This window comes from Heptranchias perlo, chromosome 24, assembly GCF_035084215.1.
Source record: "Heptranchias perlo isolate sHepPer1 chromosome 24, sHepPer1.hap1, whole genome shotgun sequence".
Classification (NCBI taxonomy): Eukaryota; Metazoa; Chordata; class Chondrichthyes; order Hexanchiformes; family Hexanchidae; genus Heptranchias; species Heptranchias perlo.
Window position 1 is genome coordinate 36441308 of NC_090348.1, and position 20829 is coordinate 36462136.

General features: G+C 45.2%; 1 long non-coding RNA gene across 1 annotated transcript in view; it reads left to right on the top strand.

Annotated features, from left to right (window-relative positions):
- The window catches only part of LOC137341704 (uncharacterized), an 80486-nt gene that overhangs the window by 15485 nt on the left and 44172 nt on the right, over window positions 1-20829 (top strand). Inside the window, exons 2-3 of the long non-coding RNA XR_010967088.1 lie at window positions 2349-2410; window positions 2539-2736. This is a non-coding gene — a long non-coding RNA (uncharacterized lncRNA). The remainder of the gene's footprint in view (window positions 1-2348; window positions 2411-2538; window positions 2737-20829) is intronic.

Below are 20829 nucleotides of genomic sequence, written 5' to 3' on the forward strand. Positions count from 1 at the left end.
ATGGGTTGGAAGATCAGATCAGAGTTGAATGGGACGTTGTGGTTGCAAACAATCTGGTTGAACTTGAGACTGTGGCCAGAGAGGAGAATGGAATTAGTGACAAGGGTACGGAGTTTGTGATGGGGGCCGAAGACAGTGACATCGGTCTTCCCAATGTATAAATAGAGGAAATTGTGGCTTGTCCAAGACTGGCCATTGGACAAGCAGTCTGACAACAGAGGCAGTGGTGAGGTAGAGTTGGATGTCATCATTGTAAATGTGGAAGCTGACCCCATGCCTGTGGATGTAGATGAGGAAGAGGAGACAGTCAATGATAGATCCTTGGGGGACTCTAGAGGTAACGGTGTGGTGGCGGAAAGATAAGCCATTACTGTAGATGCTCTGTCTATGATTAGACAGATAAGGGTGGAACCAAGTGAGGGCAGTTCCGCTGAGCTGGACAATGGAGGAGAAACATTGAAGGACGATGGTGTGGTCAACTGTGTCAAAGGCTGCAGAAAGTTCGAGAAGGATGAGGAAGCATAATGCAGCATGGTCACAGTCACTGAGGATACCATTTGCGACTTTGAATAGGGCTGTTTTAGTGCTGTGGCAGGAATGGAAACATGATTGGAGAGATTCAAACAAGACGTTGAGAGAAATATGGGCATAAAGGTGATGACATTCAAAGACTTTGGAGAGGAAAGGAAGGTTGGAGATGGGGTGGTGGTTTGCAAGGACAGTGGGGTCGAGGATGGGCTTTTTGAGGGGGTGATAACAGCGGTTTTGAAAGGGAGGGGACAGTATCTTAGGAGAGGGAACTGTTTATGATGTCAATCAGCATGGGGGCCTGGAAGAAAAGTTGGGACATCGGCAGCTTAATGGAAATGGAGTCAACGGAGTAAGAGATGGATCTCATGGAGAAGATGAGTTTAGAGGGAGCATGAGGCAAGTAGAAGGGAAACCATGAGTGTCCAAGCTTTTTGTCCATGGGGCCTTTAATTGAATGTTCGATTAATTTATAAACATAATGTGCTGCAGATACTAACACAATATTACACTAATAATAATATGGCTTGGGGTTTGCAGTCATGAATCTTAGAGCAGATCCAAAGGTCAGATTTTGTTTGCAGGTTGTATAAATTGGTTCCTGATTTCCACTAATGATACCATTGAGTTGAATGTCTCCCATTGTTTCTAGGTGTTCTGAATTAGGATTGATCTACTGATGAGGTAGTAGTGCTAACAAAAGAGTTCCAGGCCTCTGAGATTTAAACAGGGCAAACTAGTGAATAAGAAACAAAAGTGCAAATCGGACTGAGTTTCTGGGCTGTGTGGCTGGATTGCCAATGCTCGGGGTGGGGCGTGTATATCCCATGAGGTGTAGTTTGGAGACTGCTGTTCTAAACAGTATGCTGGGTTAGTGGAGGGAAGGATTTGGGGAGTAATTGAAGGGCTAGATAAGGGTTACAATAGTAGGGAGTCCGAGCCGTTTTTATGTTTGTTAAGCAATCTTGGGGACTGAGGCTTCGACAGAGATCTGCCAACTTTAGGGAGTGGGGGAGGGGTTTGTTACTGTTGTTTTCTTTTGATATTACACTAATAATAATATGGCTTGGGATTTGCAGTCATGAATCTTAGAGCAGACCCAAAGGTCAGATTTTATTTGCAGGTTGTATAAATTGGTCCCTGATTTCCACTAATGATACTATTGAGTTAAATGTCTCCCATTGTTTCTAGGCTGTGATGATTTGTAGCTTGGAATATACTTTAAAGCATAGTGTTTGCAAGTTAAAAAAAACTTTCAATAAGATTACACTTTAAATATCAAGTAAAAACGCAGTTCAACTGCAAAGAGGCAGGAAGAATATACACAGTTTAGATTGCTTTTCCTGGTTATTATTGAGATTGAGGTAAAGAAATTGAGGAGTTTCATTAATGCATCCAGAACTGTATTTAGTCCTCAATGATTGACATGGTCTAATGGGGGTTACAATATAAAGGGGACAGTCTGTAACATTAAAGGGAAATGCTGTGTATCGGAAATAAAAACAGAAAATGCTTGAACTACACAGCAGGTCAGTCAGTATGGAAAAGGAAAAAAAAGAGTTAATGGGGTAGAATTCTGTCAGGGCACAGACTCGGTGTTGGGAAGGCAGCGCCTGCCTGAACCTAAATGCCTGAGGCCGGCCCGAAATTGGGCCTCAGGCCTCATTAGCATTTTATGCGCGAGCTGCCGGCACCTGCGTTTCCTACATTACAAACAGTGACTACACTTCAAAACTACTTCATTGGCTGTAAAGCACTTTGTGACGTCCTGAGGTCGTGAAAGGCACTATACAAATACAAATCTTTCTTTCTTTCTACAGGTAGCTTGCGCATTGCGGGTCACGAATGTCAGGCCGCTGGCCTTGCCGGCAATGGCCCAGAGGTAAGTCCCGGGAGGGGGAGTTGGAGCAGCCTACGGTAGGGCAATTATGTGTTTTGATGCAAATTGTGTCACCCCAATAAACAAATGCCGCGCACTTTAAAATTTAACAGTTTGCCATTTATATTCAGTATTTTCTAGTACTCAGATAAACAATGAACCAACAAGCCTTTTCAATGCTGACAATTGGGGTATAGAATGAAATCTGTGCAGAAAGAGACGCAATGCCACCTGGACACCGTCTTGCAATGGATTTCAACAGGTCTGTAAACCTGAGAGGACGCAATGACATTATCACATCAAGAAATGGAAGTGCCAACTAAATAAAGGTATTCTTTTATTCAGTGATTCCCAGAAGTTGGAAAGTGCCTTGTTGCAGTGCAAACTGTTTACCAGTTTCCAAAATGAAGGGCTGAAACATTTGACTGCACAGCTCCCGTTTATCAGGCATTAAATGGCCTCCTAAGCCTCCAATATGGTGGGTGGGGTGCACATGCTCCTTTTGCGTCAGAAGTACGCCACCCGTCACATTGCTGTAGGCAGAAAAAAAACATCCAGGGCCCACGACTGAAACAGGCATTAGACCCGTTGCATATTCAAGTAAGGGGCCTAATGCCTGTTTGAGACCCTCTTTACAATATTGGGTTGGCCTGAACGCAACTGGCATTGGGCTGGCTACGTTCAGGAAACCCAGGTCTACATGCGGCCTAACAAGCGGTCCTTAAAGGGATGGTGCAGGCCGCAACCAACAAGATAAGTGTTTAAAATATACCAACCTGAATGTGGAACTGGGAGGAGCAGGAGTGCTCCTTGGCTGCTACCTTCCCCGATCACCGCTGACTGATACCCACCTTCCCCGATCGCCCCGAGGCCGACTGCTGGCGCCGCAGCGGCCCAATCTTCGAGTTGTCTTCTCTGGCGAGCTGCCTGGGGACACCAATTAGGTGTCTCCAGCTCGTCGGTTCGATGACAACGAGGCCCGAGGCCCAATATCCCGTGCATCTCAGGCCTATCCATTCAGACGCGGGGGTCCTTCCCTGCGCCCCCTGCACTCCCGTTGTTGGGTGCGCTCCAATTTCTAGACCACAGAGATTTGTTGTAGGCATGTTCATGGATTGAGCAGGAAAACAATAGAGCCCCTTTAAGGCTCATTTCCCTTTTTATTATGCACTTAACAGAAAGAAACTCCCATAGAAATGATGAACAGGTCAGCGCGATAGCTTAGAACATTACCCTTTCACCTTTGGAATCTGGGTTTGAATTCACTCCTGACTGGAAGGATGAAAGCCTTCTCTGTCTGATGGTGTTAGGTGAAATTCATTTAGACTGTTACAACCCAGTTCTAAAAGGCCACAACACAAGCTTGCATGAGATAACAATATTTAGAACTAAACAGGTAATCTCGCTCAGAGAAGCAATGCTGGATGATAAGTGGGAGATGTCACACAGGCACATTAGGAGGTGCTCTTCTGAGATTGTGGTTAAACCACTTTGATGGGCAGTACAGAGGGAACTTTACTCTGCACTTAACTGCAGGAAATGCTGGAAACACTCAGCAGGTCAGGCAGCATCTGTGGAGAGAGAAACAGAATTAATGTTTCAGGTCGATGACCTTTCGTCAGAACTGGAAGATCTGTTTCTCTCTCCACAGATGAGCCTGACCTGCTGAGTATTTCCAGCATTTTCTGTTTTTATTTCAGTATTTTGCTTTTCTTTGGAACAGTAACTTACCTGGGAGTGCTTGATTCTGACACTGGATGCAAACTAACTTCACCCAGATGAGCACAAACATTTAATCTTTCCTTCTCCTGAAAATATAAGGATTTAAGCATTAGAAAAAACTTGCACTTGGCATGAATTTGCACTAAGCAAGCACACACTTTAATGGAACAGACTGTAAGACTGACGACATATGTCTAGAACAAAGAGCTTATTCAACTATGCCTTTCATATTTCTACTCTGCTGACCTCTGATTAATAAGGACAGGCTCTGCCTGTTGCACTGTGCACTGAATGTTAAATGGTAGTAAATTCCAAGAGACAGTGCTCTGAATGGTAAGTACTTTGTTTTAATTATAAATAATCCCATTTATACGTCTCCTCCATGGATTAGCAATGCAGCAGACATGTTGAAGGCTGATGTAAACATTGGAGCTTATCCACTTCCTACTGCATGCATCAACTTTTACAGACTGACCACAAGATGTGACTTAAAAAAAAAACTCTTTGCCTTTCGCCAAGTTCCTGGCATGCTCGAGAAAGACCGAAATAAATAAGACCGCTCGTGATGCTGACTTTAAGAGGTTCTGCTGGCAAGTTTCAAAGGGAGACAGCAGGATGTTTTACAAATCTAATTAGGTTGGGGCTAAATATATGTTTACTGTTTTGGCTTTTCCTTGCTTTGAATGAATAGATGGTTCAATGGACTGTGGTGCCAAGATCTGCCAACCATTGTTTTCATTTGAAGTTTATAAATGGGTTCAAATACCTAGGCATCACAATTAAAAATGATGAAGTTAAGAGTAAGAACGAAAGTCAGATGAAACTTTTTCCATGTCGAGGGTAATAACAGGCTAGAATTTAATATCGATGAATGCTTTCGTCCGAGCACTTAGCGTGCTCATATCAAATTTCTCTCTCTGCTATTTTAATGGAGACCCATATATTTTAAATGGGTTAATGCCTTCGTTAAAATAGTTGAGGGAAGAATTTGATTTGAGCATGATAAGCATTTGTTCAATAACATTGACGACAGTGTTTTTGCATGTCATAGTCTTGTAGAATAAGCTACCAGGAAGGCCACACAAATGAACAGTTACAACTAGTTCAAGAGGCAATTCGGTGTGTTTCCAGAGAGAGAAGGGATGGAGGGATATGGTGAGAGGCCGATAGGCAGGGATGAGATCTATCCACTTTATACGCCCGGTGCTCTTCTCCCGCTCCTAAAAAATTGTACAGGTAGAGACTCTGGTCCAAGCTTAATCCTGATTCAAGCGCATAGGGGACGAAATCAGTCTTCGCCAGTAGTGCGAAGTGGGTTGACAGCGAATTGGCAGGCCGTTTTACATTGACTTCAATGGAAAAGAAAATGGGACGCAGTGTAAAACAGGCGGTCTATTTGCCATGAGCCCATTTTGTGCTACTGGCGTAGACCAATTTCACCCCATATTTTCTTGGCAAACTGGTTTGGCTTTTAACAGGATTTTCCTGTGCCAGATGTGTCATTAAAGAGTTAAAGATGCGTCAGGATATGAATGCTTTGATTCATTCTAATAAGGAATCTGTTGTTTCCATGGCAACACGTGCTGAGTTTGAGCATGTGCAGAAATCTCTCCCCCCACACATGGCAGTAAAATCCCTGAGGTAGCGAGTCCTTTCAGTTACTACATTGCAGGCTTTTCTGGGGGAACATGGAGTACTTAGCAGTATGGATTCCTCTCAACTACTCTCCCTTGTTGAAGACATAGCACATTTCAAGAAGAAGTTTCTTTTTAAACCTTGGTGAAAAGGAAGATTGATAAAGACCAAGGCCTGAAATTATACTATGGGATACTAACATGCAAGCTCTTCATGTGATGTCTGAGACGACTTGCTGCGCTAACTTAGCGGAACAGTTAACCCGCTTAAAATAAATTGCTCCGTTTAAATAGCGGAGAGAGGAATCTTTACGCAAACATGTTAAGCATTTGCACGTTAGTACCCCACAAAATAATTTCAGGGCTGTAATCTTTGCAAACCATCTCCTTCGGGCCTTTTTTGTTTTTGCAGAAATCTTCTTATAATGTGCAGCTGCTTGTCTCAACAGATTAACCTTTGATGTTCACAGTTGTGGTTTGATCCAAGAGCCAGAAAGACCATGGGGGTAGTTCTTGACATTGTGCAATAGTGTAAAACGGATGCTAGCGAGTCGGCAGTTCGTTTTACATCTCTCTCGATTCTTATTTCCATTAACTACAATCCACCCCCATTAATCCTCTCTTCCAAGCACCCAACATATTGGCTTCTCCAGTCAAGGGGAAATTTAAAAATACCCTTTTTGTGGAAAGATGAAGAATCGTCCAAGTTCCTTTACTGTGGTTACTGACCGCACATAATTGTGTGGGAATGCACAGTGTTACTGATGACTAACATTATTCACTGGGTAGCAGTTCTACTGTAATTATTTTATTTTTCCCTACAGATTTCTTTCCCTCCCCTCCTGGTGCTTTCTCTTTCTGGAGACACTGGCAGCTCTCTGGTACCACACCCCAATGGCCTCCTGAACAGAGAGTGCCGGCAGGCTATCTGCCCCTGGAGGACATCACAGCTTAGATTAACCTTGTCCTCTCCTGGCACCACACGCTTTCAGTAGATATTGACTGGGAGTGGGAATCTTGGGCATTTTACCCCCTATATAGCCCAGGAGTGCTAACACCAATTATTGTGCCCTTACTGCCACCCCCAGCTGAGATCACTTAACCTAGTAGCAGGAACTATGCTTTTACAACAAATATAAATTTTCTTACTTTATTACATGTTGAACAATATGAGATTACCCCCAGTTTTGTTTTGGGATTCTCATACATCTTTACCAGAAACAATCCAAAATGTAAGAAAATGCTAAATTTGGTGCCCAGTTTGAAGGGACTTTCTCCTCCCTTGCTCACCTCCATGGCTCCCCACCCCCTTCTTTCTAACCTGTTCTATACCCCTGTTTGTAGTATTTAGTTTGGGAACTTAAGCAAAGCAAAATTGTTTTTTCAGAGCTATGATGTGATCAGGAAAGATTCTTCACTACCCTGGAGGAAATTTGCAGTGCGGTTGACAAAAGCCATAACTCGTTACCCAAAATTTATACCATTTGGCATTCAGTCAGCTGAGGCTCTGTTTGTGGTTCCAGCTCCTTTTGATGGAACTCGGTCGCTATGTCTGTCTTTTTTTTTCCCTCTCCTCAAATCCGCTGCTCAAGCTGCTTAATCACATCAGTGCCCAGCCGCAAACGTCAGTCGGGTCTCAATTCAACTGTAAGGTGTACGTGTGCTTCCTCACATCTCATCGTGGGCTGTGTCCATGCCAGTCATACCACGCTGCATCCAACTAGAAATGAAAAGCCACGCCTTTTTTCTCTTAACCTTTCGCATGCTAAAACTTGCACAGAAGAGTGTTTGCAAAATGGCAGCACCATCCTGCTTGTACAGTAGATTGAGGATTCTTAAATTTGCCAGATAAAATCCACACTGAATAATGCAAGCATTTCAACTCATTTTTGCACAAAAATGATTAACAGTGAGACTAAATAGAACTGAAATGGTCAGTAAATTTCTGTAGATCTGCCATTTATTTCTTTGTGCAGATGTAACCTGACTACAACTGTGCGTGTGTGTGTGTGTGTGTGTGTGTATATAGGAATGCTGCAAATTAATTTTTTATATTACATATGCCAGTTTACAAGCTGGGCATTTCAGACCTGTCAGATCCTGGGGAAAGATTTCTTCAGTGCGCAATGTATGTAACGAAATCATAAATAACAGATGACATGTTGATGATTTTGCTACCCATAGCAGATTACATAGAATTTACAGCACAGAAACAGGCCATTCGGCCCAATTGGTCTATGCCAGTGTTCATGCTCCATACAAGCCTCCTCCTACACCTCTTCATCTAACCCTATTAGCATAACCTATTGAGTTAATTGGGAGAAAACCCCTCCACAGGTAAAATGACTGAGATGGAGGAAACCTTCTCCCAGTGTGGTAAAGGTGATTCAGCAATCTCATGGGTTTGAGACCAATAATTGCACACAATGCTATCGAGTCTGGGAGACTGAAGTTAAGCTGCCCTCAGGCCAGGGAAAGGGCAGCCCAGCACGTGGCTGGTTGCACGCAAGGCCACAACTCAGCTCACTAATGTTCAAATGCCCGTTACTTTTTTGATGTGAACGATGAGCCAATGGGACAGCTGGCAATTTGCCAACACTGTACTTCATCTCGAAATTGTTTAAACAGCTCCTCATTAGCTCCAGTTAGATTCACTCCGTTGGCCAACTGAAACTGCTTTGGAACATTAACTGTGCAAGATGACTGACCAGTCTGAGAAATATTGTAGCTTTATTTTATAGCATATTTTTCTATTTATTCCTCCCCCCCCGCCCCACTCCCCCCAGCCCCCTCATTTTCTCCCAAGAACCCGATTCAGGCTGGGTTCCACAGTTTCACAAGTGTTTCTGTGGGCTCCAGTCACGCTGGTACCCAGACCGTGGCCATTATTCATCTCTGAGCTTAGACAGTGGGTGTCAGCAGGCTAATTCATCTGTAGGAGACATCATGGTCAAGGTCGACTCTACCCTCACTTTCCAGTGCAATCAATGGATGGCAGTCAGGAGCAGGATCCCTGGCTGATTTTAGCCCTCCCTAGTCCACGGTCAGCAAAGACAATTGCACTGCTTCTACTGCCATTGTGGGCATCAAACTTGGGACCTTTCTGGTCTGTGTGGCTCGGTACCACATTGTGAGCTTTGCTTTGCAGTTTTAAAACCATCTTTTTAAAAATTAATTCTCGGGATGTGGGCGTTGCTGGCAAGGCAGGCATTTATTGCCCATCCCTAGTTGTCCTGACAACTGATTGGCCACTTCGTAGGGCAGCTAAGAGTCAACTACATTGGTGTGGGACTGGAGTCGCACCTAGGCCAGACCAGGTAAGGATGGCAGGTTTCCTTCCCTTAAGGACATTAGCGAACCAGTTGGGTTTTTTCGACAGCTTCAAGGTCACTTTTACTGATACAGGCTTTTTATTTCCAGATTTTTTTAAACTGAATTCAAATTTTCAAACTTCTTCAATCTTCAATCGGAATTATAACATGTGGTTTGAAATTCCACTGTTCAATAGTTGTAGTACAAGTTAACGCAGTCACATGAAATTTGCTATTTTAGCAAAGTTGTTAACCTGTTCAATATAACGCATTAATTAATGCTTTACTTGTATCACACAATGGAATTTCAACCCATGGAGAATAATGGACACCTGAGAGTGATTCTAAAACAACAATGTAGTCGAGGTGTGTTGTCGTATTAGATTACCGAGTTGGAATGGGTCCCTGGTCTCTGTTTTTAGTGTATATTCTGAACTCACTGAGATGCCTTACATTTCATGTTTGTGTCTGCACTGGCTCTGATTTCACCCCTGACTACAGAGCTCCCAGATCTATGTTGATTCATACATTTACTTGACATAAATGCAAAAAATGTCCATCCTATTATTTATTTCATCAATAGATGAATAATTTCTTTTAGATAACTGTGGGGTTTCTTGAAAAACAAGAACTGCCATAGATATACTGACTGCACAGATGTAATGAAAGAGACATAGTCAGAAGAGATATTGTCAAACCCTTTTATTTTCTCATTGGTTTGTAAGATGCAAGAATTCGGTCTGAAGGTAGATTCTCATTCTTTTATCTTAGAAATTCCCAGCAAGGTCTTGTGCTGTGAAAAAGATACCATCGATAAACACAGTTTACATGTGTTGTGACTCATGCAGGTGCAAGTTTATTGATCATGTGACTTTAGTGACGATTCCTGCAAATTCGGATTTGCAAGCATCGGAAATAGGAATGCTGGAATGTTTGTCAAGGTGAGGGATAATGGGAATGGGGGGAAAGGTCATATGCTTTTTTGTGCTTCAAAATAAGGCCCAACTCCAAATACATCAGTGCATCCTGTGCTCCTCTAGTGTGATATGTCTATTCCCAGATCAACTATCATTACAGCCTGTTTGAGAGACAATGTTTCATTATATTATTCACTCGCATTGTGGTTGGAATTTCCTTGCAGTCAAAATTTGGTTATGATAACACTTTTGATGGGGCTTTTTACAGTACAAAGGAATTGAAAGTGCACTCAGTGCTTAAAGGGGAAGTACATTCTACTGAATTGCTCCATTAATTATAAATATCATAAAGCTGCGACTGTATTGTAATCAATGACTCTCAAAGGTCCCTTGATACCATGTTCTGTGAACTGTTGGTTCGAGGCAGTTGGAGCGACCATCTTGTATGGAATTTCCTTTAATGTGACATTGTGATATTGTACTCAAGTGACATCTCGAATATGAATAGTGGGCAGGACTCCCCACACATGGGGCTCGATTTTACCGTCAGGTTTCCTGTGGGTTTCCAGCGGGCGGGCCCCGAAAATCCCGATATCCAGTCACGTGACGGGATCCCGCCACGATCCCGCCCACTTCCGGGTTCCCCGATGACGTGCGGGGGTGCGTGCGTGGCCCCCGCTGGTGGGAATCCCGCAGGCAATTAAAGCCAGCGGGATGCCACTTGAGGTTATTTATTTCGCTTGTTCACGTCATTAACTGACCTGATTAAGGGACTGTGTGTGATTTTGGGGAAACATGGGACTGTTTCACACACTGGGGGAAACAGTCCTAGTTGAACTGGACGTGTTGCAGCCGTCAGCCTGTGGCAGCTGCAAAGGTCCATTTGACAGGTGGGGGGGGAGACCCTCACCCATTGCAGGAGGCCGCTCTGTCACTTGGGACAAAGTGTGGCCTCCACCACCCCCCTCCGGACGCTCAAAGTCACCAACCTGCACACTCACCCCGGGGTCCGGAGACATGTGCCTACCTTGCGGACCCCCTCAGATGTACATATTGCGGATGGGGGCCGCCGTAGCTGCAGTCATGACCCCCTCGGAGGGCGAACAGCATCACCAGCCTCGCCATCCACGCCATCCACCTCTGACACGTGGAGCTCCACAACAGAGTGCTGTGACACATCCACCTGCACAGCAGGAGGGAGGGCTACCACAGAGAGAGACGCGTCGCAGAGGGCACTACCCTCGCCACAGGGTCCACAGACCGAGGCGCAGCTCCCCGGACCTCTCCGAGCAGCAGTGCACATGGAGGCGCAGATTCACTCGACATGCAGTCGTGGAGATCTGCAGGCTCTTTCATGCCGAGCTGCTCCTGGCTGGCCCCAGCACCATCTGCTTACCTGTCGCTGCCAAAGTCACCACTGCCCTCCACAACTTCTCCTCCGCATCCTTCCAGGGTGCAGCCGGGTACACCGCCGATGTCTCTCAGTCGTCTGCGCGGAAGAGCCCTGCAAATACACCTGCACCTACTCTGCAGTAACACAATGGGTGGCATCAGTGGTGGGTCCTCATAGTGATACCCAGGAGCGGGCATTATTGGACACAACAGACAGGATTCGCGGAGACATGGCAGTGGTGGTGTCAATATAATGTGTGATGTTTGTTGCTCTGATATTCAATATAGGTAACACCCATGACAAACCCTCAGACACCCTTGTGCACCCCCTTCATGCTCACGACACGTTTGCCGTACGCTGCCTACTGCACATATGTGATGCATGCCCTGTGGCTGCAGCACAGGTGGTGGCAGGTTGAGTGAGGCTGACCGTGAGAGAGATGCACAAGAGGGTGAGTATGGGATAGAGCCATGAGATTGTATGAGGATTGGGTTGCGTGTTAGTGGCGGGTGAATACTGGCGAGGTGAGTAGGTGCAGGTAAGATGAGGATGGGGTTTGAGTGGGTATGAGGGGTGATGTGACAGAGTAGTGTTGGCAGTGCCGAAGGAGATGTGGGGTGGGGGGAGTGTTGTGGCAGACGGAGTGTAGGGGAAAGACTACGTGTTCTCATTGTGGCTGACCTACTGAGGTCATTGGAGCGCCTCCTGCACTGTATGCAGGTGGGCCATATGTTGGTGCTGCAGGTGACCCCCTCTGCCACCTCAAGCCAGGCCTTCTTGGTGGCAGAGGCAGGCCGCTTCCTCCCGCCCGCCGGGTGGAAGATCTCTGTCCTCCCCCTCCTCCTCACCCCATCTGATGATACCTGGGGTGAGGCATCATTAAACTGGGAGCAGCCTTCCCCGTGGGCTGCTCCATGCTGTAATTTTTTCCATTGGTTGCAGCATCTGTCAGTGGAGGACTGCCCCTTTAACTAGAGAGCCTCCAGCTGACAGATCGTACTGCGCATGCGCAGCCCGCCCGACGCGCAGACCAGCAGCGCGGACCCCGGAGGAGCAGGTAAGTGATTCCAATTAGTGCATTGCCTGCTACGATCGGGCGGGCAACCCACTAATTTCACCGGGCGCGGAGGCCACGCACCCGAAACCCAACCCGCCGGAAACCCGCAGGCCTGGTAAAATCAGGCCCATGATGTCACTGCAGTGAACCTTTTACATTTCACACCATGGAAAGTTCTATGTAAAAAATAATGCTCCCTCAATTACCCAGGGGTAAAGTCACCAGGTAAACGTTCGTCTTTAACACTTAAAATTAATGATGATGTGTGCCTGAATTCCTGATATGTGTTCCCAGTGTACAAGAGTTCTAGAAATGAAAACTTACCCCACCATCTTTGACTCATCCATGATTTGATGTCGAACACTTGGTCAGACAGCACTGTGGTGGTCACAGAGCCAAGGGTAGCGACAGAGAGGAGGTGCTTTGAGCCTGGGATGGTGCTAGGAGATGAATTCAGAGGGGAGTAGCATCAAGGTTGGTAGAGGCTTGAGAGAGGAACTGCATGTTACACAAAATGGGAATGGGGGAGCATGATAGTATGGGTGGTATAATATGAAGAAGATGGGCGATGTAAACAGAGCAGAGCAGGGCTAGAAGGCACCCATCAGTGAGGTAGAAGGGTCTAAAATGGCAGCCAGTGTACGCATGCAAGTGGATATAGAGGTAGTCACCTTAATTCACATCGATAAATTGTAAAAAAAAAGCTAAGCATGGCTAAGGAAACCCTTAGCTTGAGAAATGGTGGGTTGAAGTTCTGACCCAGTTCAGAGGTGAAGAGTCTAGGCCTGTCTTGAGGTTTAGGTTCAAGGCTGGCATGGGTGATCAGCGGACAGTGCCTGTTTGGTTCAGTATGGTACATTAGACTATGTTCAGATCAATGCTCGTTATTGTGTAATATAAAATAATCTCAGATCATAAAAAACTGGGAAAGAAAAGTAATTGAAGAGTTAAAGACACCTGCAAAATCGTTTTTAAAAAGTTGATCCTTATCCGATAAGTTATCTAGAGCATAAAATTTCATTATCACTCAGTCATAGTGCAGGAGGAAGTCACACTTTACGACCAGGTTAGTCTGATGTCCCATGTATCCTATTTGTCTACCATAGATATCACAGTGGTATTAGGTGTGCATATTAAAGAATGGTAATTAATCCTCCTCATTCAAAGGCTGTATTGTGTGGTGCTGGAATCCATGGGCTGAAAGGCAAACTGCACGCAGTACACGCACATGCTGTCTGTACCACTGGACACTGGAGTATCAGATGGAATGGAAGAGAAAGGGGACTGAGACTGTGATGGTAAAACAACACGCTTGATTAGAGAGGAGACGAGGGAGCTGCTAATGATAACCGAGCAGTACTGACTGCTTCATACAATCTGTCTCACTGATACTCAGTACTTTTTATTTGTTATACATTGGACGAGCTTTCCTTTTGATGTATTCCATTTTTTTTTCCAAATACATTGTTACTAAATCAACATAATTATAAACCATAGAAGGTAATTATTCCCAATTGTCTGCCTTTCCCTCTCCTTTCCTGAGAGTAGTGGCCCACACAGGGATGGGGTGCTCACCACCCTTTGTGATCTTTCCCAACTTGCCATTCTTCATGTATGAACCTGATGCTTGTATCCTATCCTGCATTATCACCTATCACCTATCAACCCTATCCTTGCTAACCTACATTGGCTCCCATTCTCCCAATGCCTTCAATTTAAATTCTCATCCTCATGTTTAAACCTCTTCATGGGCTCCTCCCTATCTCTGTAACCGTCTCCAGGCCTACAACTCCCTCCTCTCTCCAAACTCTTCATTCTCCTGACTCTGGCCTTTTGTGCAGCCCCCCCCCTCCCCTCACCCTACTATTGGTGGACTGCCTTCACCAGCCCCCACCCCCGAGGTCCCACTCTTTGGAATTCCTTCCCTAAGTCCCACTACCTCTTCACCTCCCTCTTCCTTTTTTTAAGATACGCTTCTTTGGCCAAGCTTTTGGTCATACTCCTAATATTTTCTTCTTTGAATCAGTGTCCATTTTGTTCTGAAAAGCATCTTGGGACTTTTATTCTACTTTAAAGCTGCTATATAAAGTTGCTGTTGTTGTTGTTGATGATGATGGACAGTGGGCTATTTGACTGTGGGAGGCATCATGGCTGCATCTCATCCTGTTTTTATTCAATATCCGTACATGTGAACTTTTCAGCTGGGTCTCCTGTCCTGTCCTCTTTCCTCTCCTCTCCTCCCCTCTCCATCCTTCCCCTCTCCACCCCTCCCCTCCCCTCTCCTCCGAAATGCTGGGAGCCCTCCTGTATCTTATATCTATGTATGAACCTCAGCAGTGAGAGGGTAATTTTAACCTCATCTGCCTGACGGGAAACTGACAGGATTGGATCGACCGCTCGTTTCTCTTCCCGCCTGATTTTACTTCCCATCGACTTCAATCGAGTGGGGAGTAAAAATTGGGAAACGGAGGGGGGTTGGGAGTGAGCGACTAACCTGCTCTCTGGAGGCAGGTCTGTTATTTAAATATTTTAATGAGGCTGTTTGGCTCAAGGTTTAATGTTGGCCGGCTGGGTTTCCCAGGCACTGCTTGTGGGCCAGGAGGGGCAGGGGTGTATCCCCCTCCCCCGGCCCTCCATACAAATCTTCTTCCATCCCCACGATCGGACCCCAGCACTAACTTCGGCAGGACCTCCGCACTTCCGGGTTTCCCGGCCGCTGCACCTCCCCTCCCGCTCCTTCCCCACCTCCCCTAAATATCGGGGCCATTGCCTCTGAAGAACATCACAGCTGTTTACCCCCCCTCAACCCCCCCCACAACAATTCTGCCCCCACCTGTAGCACTACTTGGGACTTTCTAGTAGGGATCCCTGGATTGCAAAAGGGAGTGGGAGCACCTGCTGATTCTTCCCTTCCTCAGCCTGGGATACTGAGGTCAATTAAAGTGCCCCCACCCGAGGTTTTTTTAAAATTTATTTGTTCATGGAATGTGGGCGTCGCTGGCGAGGCCGGCATTTATTGCCCATCCCTAATTGCCCTCGAGAAGGTGGTGGTGAGCCGCCTTCTTGAACCGCTGCAGTCCGTGTGGTGACGGTTCTCCCACAGTGCTGTTAGGAAGGGAGTTCCAGGATTTTGACCCAGCGACGATGAAGGAACGGCGATATATTTCCAAGTCGGGATGGTGTGTGACTTGGAGGGGAACGTGCAGGTGGTGTTGTTCCCATGTGCCTGCTGCCCTTGTCCTTCTAGGTGGCAGAGTTCGCAGTTTTGGGAGGTGCTGTCGAAGAAGCCTTGGCGAGTTGCTGCAGTGCATCCTGTGGATGGTGCACACTGCAGCCACAGTGCGCCGGTGGTGAAGGGAATGAATGTTTAGGGTGGTGGATGGGGTGCCAATCAAGCGGGCTGCTTTATCTTGGATGGTGTCGAGCTTCTTGAGTGTTGTTGGAGCTGCACTCATCCAGGCAAGTGGAGAGTATTCCATCACACTCCTGACTTGTGCCTTGTAGATGGTGGAAAGGCTTTGGGGAGTCAGGAGGTGAGTCACTCACCGCAGAATACCCAGCCTCTGACCTGCTCTCGTAGCCACAGTATTTATGTGGCTGGTCCAGTTAAGTTTCTGGTCGATGGTGACTCCCGAACTCCGCATGAATCAGGGATCAAAGCTGGGATCTTCTTAGCCGAACAAAATCTGGCCTTTCAGTTAAGGCAGGAGGAGTGATATTAATATTTATCCACACCATGGGGGAAGATTGTCTTTGTGTGCTGGATGTAGCAAAATTTCTCTCCACGCGGTGCACAGAAGAAATCTTCCCCCTGTGGCATTTGAACTTCCTTGAAAATCAGAATGCAAAAGAAAACTCACTAATTTTAATGCTTGATATTGTAAGAGCAGATACTCAAAGTATCTGAAGTTTTACTGCCATTATACCATGGAAGTGGAATTCATCAGCCCAGGGGTTAAAGTACTTTCAGCGATGTTAAGATACATTTCTACACAGATTTAACAAATCTATGGAACTGAGAATCAGTTCAGCCAATTATTTTTCACTCTCTCTCCTTTAAGCTGTTCCTCATAGTCTTCATCTCTTGTTACACCAAGTTCCTGTCTGCCTCTTCCACTGGTTCAAGCAGATGTTAAAAGTCCCCAGGCATTTTTTGAAGAAGAGAGGAGACTTTCCCTGGGGCCAACATTCCTCCTTCAACCAGCGCCACCAAAAACACATTACCTGGCCATTCATCTCATTGCTTTTTGTGGAATCTTTCTGTGTGTAAAATAAAAGCATTGGTGTTTGTGGCAATGGTCACTGTACTTCAAAGGAATTCGTTTTATGTAGAGTGCTTTAAGATATTTCTGAGAGGTGAGATAAAGTGCTACATAAATGCAAGTTTTTCTTTGTTTTTATCTGTTTAATTTCTCATTCGAGGAAGAGGTATGCCTCATTTTGTATTGTTTTGCTTTTCAATGTAATTTTTACACACCCATTCTCCCAGTACTTGTTTTTATTTTTATGTTTTTCATTATTATGGAATCAGCCTGGTCACAGCCTGCTTCCATCCTATCTCCCAGGTCTGATACTCGGAGTGATACTCGGTTGAGCAAACATATTTGTGTCTGATGCTGTGTCCCAAGCGGGGCCTGAGAAACGAGGTCAGGCTGCACGTGGGCAGAAACTCTCAGCTGCAATCTGTTCGGCTCATCCAGTTATAAAAAGGAAGCTTTAGTCGGGTACAGTAGCAGCAATGCTAACCTGGCTCAGGTTCATCTTTTATTGAGCAGGCTAATACTTGCAGTCCATTACAATTCCAAAATAAAAACCTAATGCTCCCTTCTTTTTCTTCATTTCCTCCTGAAACCACTAACTCGTGCTCAAAATCTTTATTTCTACGCGTTCAGTAAATGTGAGCACAATCAAAGAGCTCGGGAAGGAGACCTTGAAAGAACTGACAATAAATGGGAATCCATCTGCAAAACAGTGCACGCAATCTCCATCCATGATAACCTAACAAGAAAGATAAATTAAAAATCCTTGCATAGACTACACTCCCTCCTGAATTTGTAAGGCAGGGTCAATGCTCCTTATTTGATTAATGTGTATTTAGCTCACCTCATTGTTTTTGTTTAGTTTTTAGCACTGCAGTGTATTAATGTTAAAGCATAGAGCTGTTAAGGCTGGGACACTGTGTTCTTTAACGTGTTGGGTTGCTTTGAAATAATATTGTATTCTGTCCAAAGCAAACCATGTTCCTTTCCCTCCCTTCCCTCAGAAAGGGAGACGTTGCTAATAAGCGGCTTCCAGGAAAGTGGAATTGCTTCATTGGCTCAGTCTGGAGTCTTCACTTGCAACTGTACAGACCCCTTGCAGGAGTGGAGCAGAGGCGTATAAAATCCCATCCCATAAGTTTTTAGGTTGGAGAGACTGCTCGCTGCTTATCCTATACATAGAAGCAACTGTGAAACCCTAAAGTTTCAGATGAATGCTGCTGGTGGGGAATAAGGAAGGGGAAAAGGGAGGGAACGGGAAACAGGGAGAAAACGAGAAAAGGAGCAATTGCATCCACTTCTTTAGAACTGCCCATTGTACATTTCTAATCATAGAATCATAAGGGGCTGAATCTCCTTGAAGTTCTCCCAATCGTCTGCCATAACTTTGGCAAAAGATGCATGGAAACCCTGGAGAAACAGTGTAAACGCGATAGAAAATTACAGCAAGAGAGGTGGCCATTCGGCCCCTCGTACCTTTACCAGTCCTAACTCTTAACTGGCATTGACTACTCTAATCCCATTTCGCTGCCCTTTCCCTGTGTCCTTTTATATTCTTCCTTTTCAAATACTTATTCGATTCTCTCCCAATAATCTGCCTTACATGAAAATGTGCTGCAAAAATCTGCTCTTAGCTATTGTCCGATCTAGTTTTGGTGCTTTAATGATAACATCACTAGATGGTCAATGAGATTGGAACAGCTTGTGGGGGGTGGGAGAGGGAGGGGGCAGGTGGCACTGCCACAAACACCTTGCATCAAACAATCTCCTTCTGTTTCAGGCTTTTTCTGATTCGATAATTGACATGGGCTGAAGTCGTTGTTATTGTGAAAATTAATTGAGAAACATTCATTCAGATCTGTTGACAGAAAATGGCTGATTGTATCCACAAAACGCCGACACATTAATCACTAAACCAACTGCTGGGTTGTGTTTGTGACAGCTATTAATCATTGGGTAACCCCAGGTGTCAGGAAATCACAAATTTGGTTGCTATTATTTTAGTTACGACGCACTATAATGTGTTATACATTGTACGCACGTTATGTTGGTGCTATACAGCACACGGGTTAGTGTGTAACAAGTGCTGCATTGCGAGAAGTCATTTGTGATTGACTCTGCCAGCTTGTTCTGGTAATTGGTAATTCTGTGTAAATATTTTGCCGGGTTTTAATTAAAATTCTGAGAATTGCTATGGGTTGTTCCTATCCTGTGGCTTTCTTTAGCTGAGCAAGTTGCCGTCTGCCTTTCTGTTGTACTACGAACATTTGAAATTGACGGGCAGGAAAAGACCAGCTGGTCCATCAAGGCCTCTGGCCAGACCATCATGGCGAAACACTTCTTCCCTCCCCTGACCTCCCCACCTCACACCCACTCCCGCAGCCCCTCCCCCCTCATACCCACCCTCCTCAGCCCCTCCCCCCGTCACCCCCACCCCCCCACTGCCATGTAATCTCCTGGGAGAGGCAAAAATAGAAAAACCCAGGGCCAATAAGGGAAAAAAAACACTGTAATATTCCTCTCCGGCCTCCTCAGGTGATCAAAACCAGTCCAGGAGATCACATGGACCAAGTGTTATCTATAAAGACACTTACCTTCCGTATGATGCGATCACTGCCCCAGTCAGGAACAGGTCCAGCTCCCACTTGAAGGCAGAATCAGCACCCACCACACCACATGGCAATGTATTCCAGAGGTTTACAATTCTCTGGGAAAAGAAGAACCGCCTAACATCCAGTCTATTCGTACCCTTCCATGTTCCCTTGTCCTCCCCAACCTGTTAACCTAGAATAATCTATCAATAGGGACGCTATCCAGCTCTTTAATTATTTTATAGATCTCTATCAGGTCTCTCGAAGTCTACGCTGCTCTAAAGTAAATAGACCAAGGTCCTTGAGCCTATCGGAGTACCTGAGGTTCTTTAAGCTGGGAATCATTCTTGTAGCTCTCCTCTGGACCTGTTCCAAAGCCACTATATCACCCACCGTGTGGAAGGACCCTAACTGGGTCCAGTACTCTAGATGTGGTCTGACCAGCGACCTGTACAGTGTCAAAATGGTGTCCTTTGATTTATACTGAGTGGTCCTATTAATACAACCCAATACCTTGTCAGCTTTAGCTACAGTTTCTCTACATTGGTCATGTACCTTTAGTGATCTGTCCATAATAACATCAAACCTTTTTGTCGCTCAGCCTCTTTCAGTATTGTTCCCTGCAAATGATACGTGTATTCTGTGTTGGCCCTGTCAACATGCATAATACTACATTTATCTAAATGAAACGCCATTTGCCAATGTGTGGCCCACTCCCCTAGCACATCTAAATCTTTTTGGATTTGATTGCACTCCTCTACTGTCTTAAACCTTGCACAAATTTTGGTGTCATCTGCAAACTTACTCATCATACTCCCAAAACCACTGTCCAGGTCATTTATAAAGACGTGAAGAGTATCGGGCCACGGACTGATTCCTGGGGGACACCACTAGTAACATGTCTCCAAGCTGAACCACATCCGTTAACTACAACTTTTTGGCTGCGGGATTAGAGCCAATTCCTAATACAGCTTGTCAAATTTCTACTGATACCACAAGATTCCATCTTGTGAAGTAACCCAGTGTGAGGTACCTTATCAACGGCTTTCTGAAAGTCCATGTAGACAATGTCTACCAGATTACCCTCATCCACTACTCTAGTGATGTCCTCAAAAACTCTATCAAATTTATCAGGCGCGACCTATTTTTTCTGAAGCAGGGTTGTGTATGTCCAATGGCCCCTTCCCTTTCCCAGTGATCATAAAGGGCATCTCTTAGGATTCCTTCTAGCATCTTCCCAATAATTGATGTCTGGCTGATGGGCCTGTAGTTCCCCGCCTCTGATTTGTCCCCTTTCTTGAAAATAGGAACTACATGAGCTAACTTTCAGTCTAAGGGAACTATCCCTGACTCTATTGAACTATTGAAGATACAGGCAATGGGCTCACAGAGCATCTGTCCCATCTCTTTAATCACCCTCGGGTGGAGCCCTATCAATTTTGAGCTTTCCTAAACTATTCAAGATGACATTACTATCTATTTTAATATTAATACTGTTATTCAATACTAAGCAGCCCTCATCTGGAACATGAGCATCG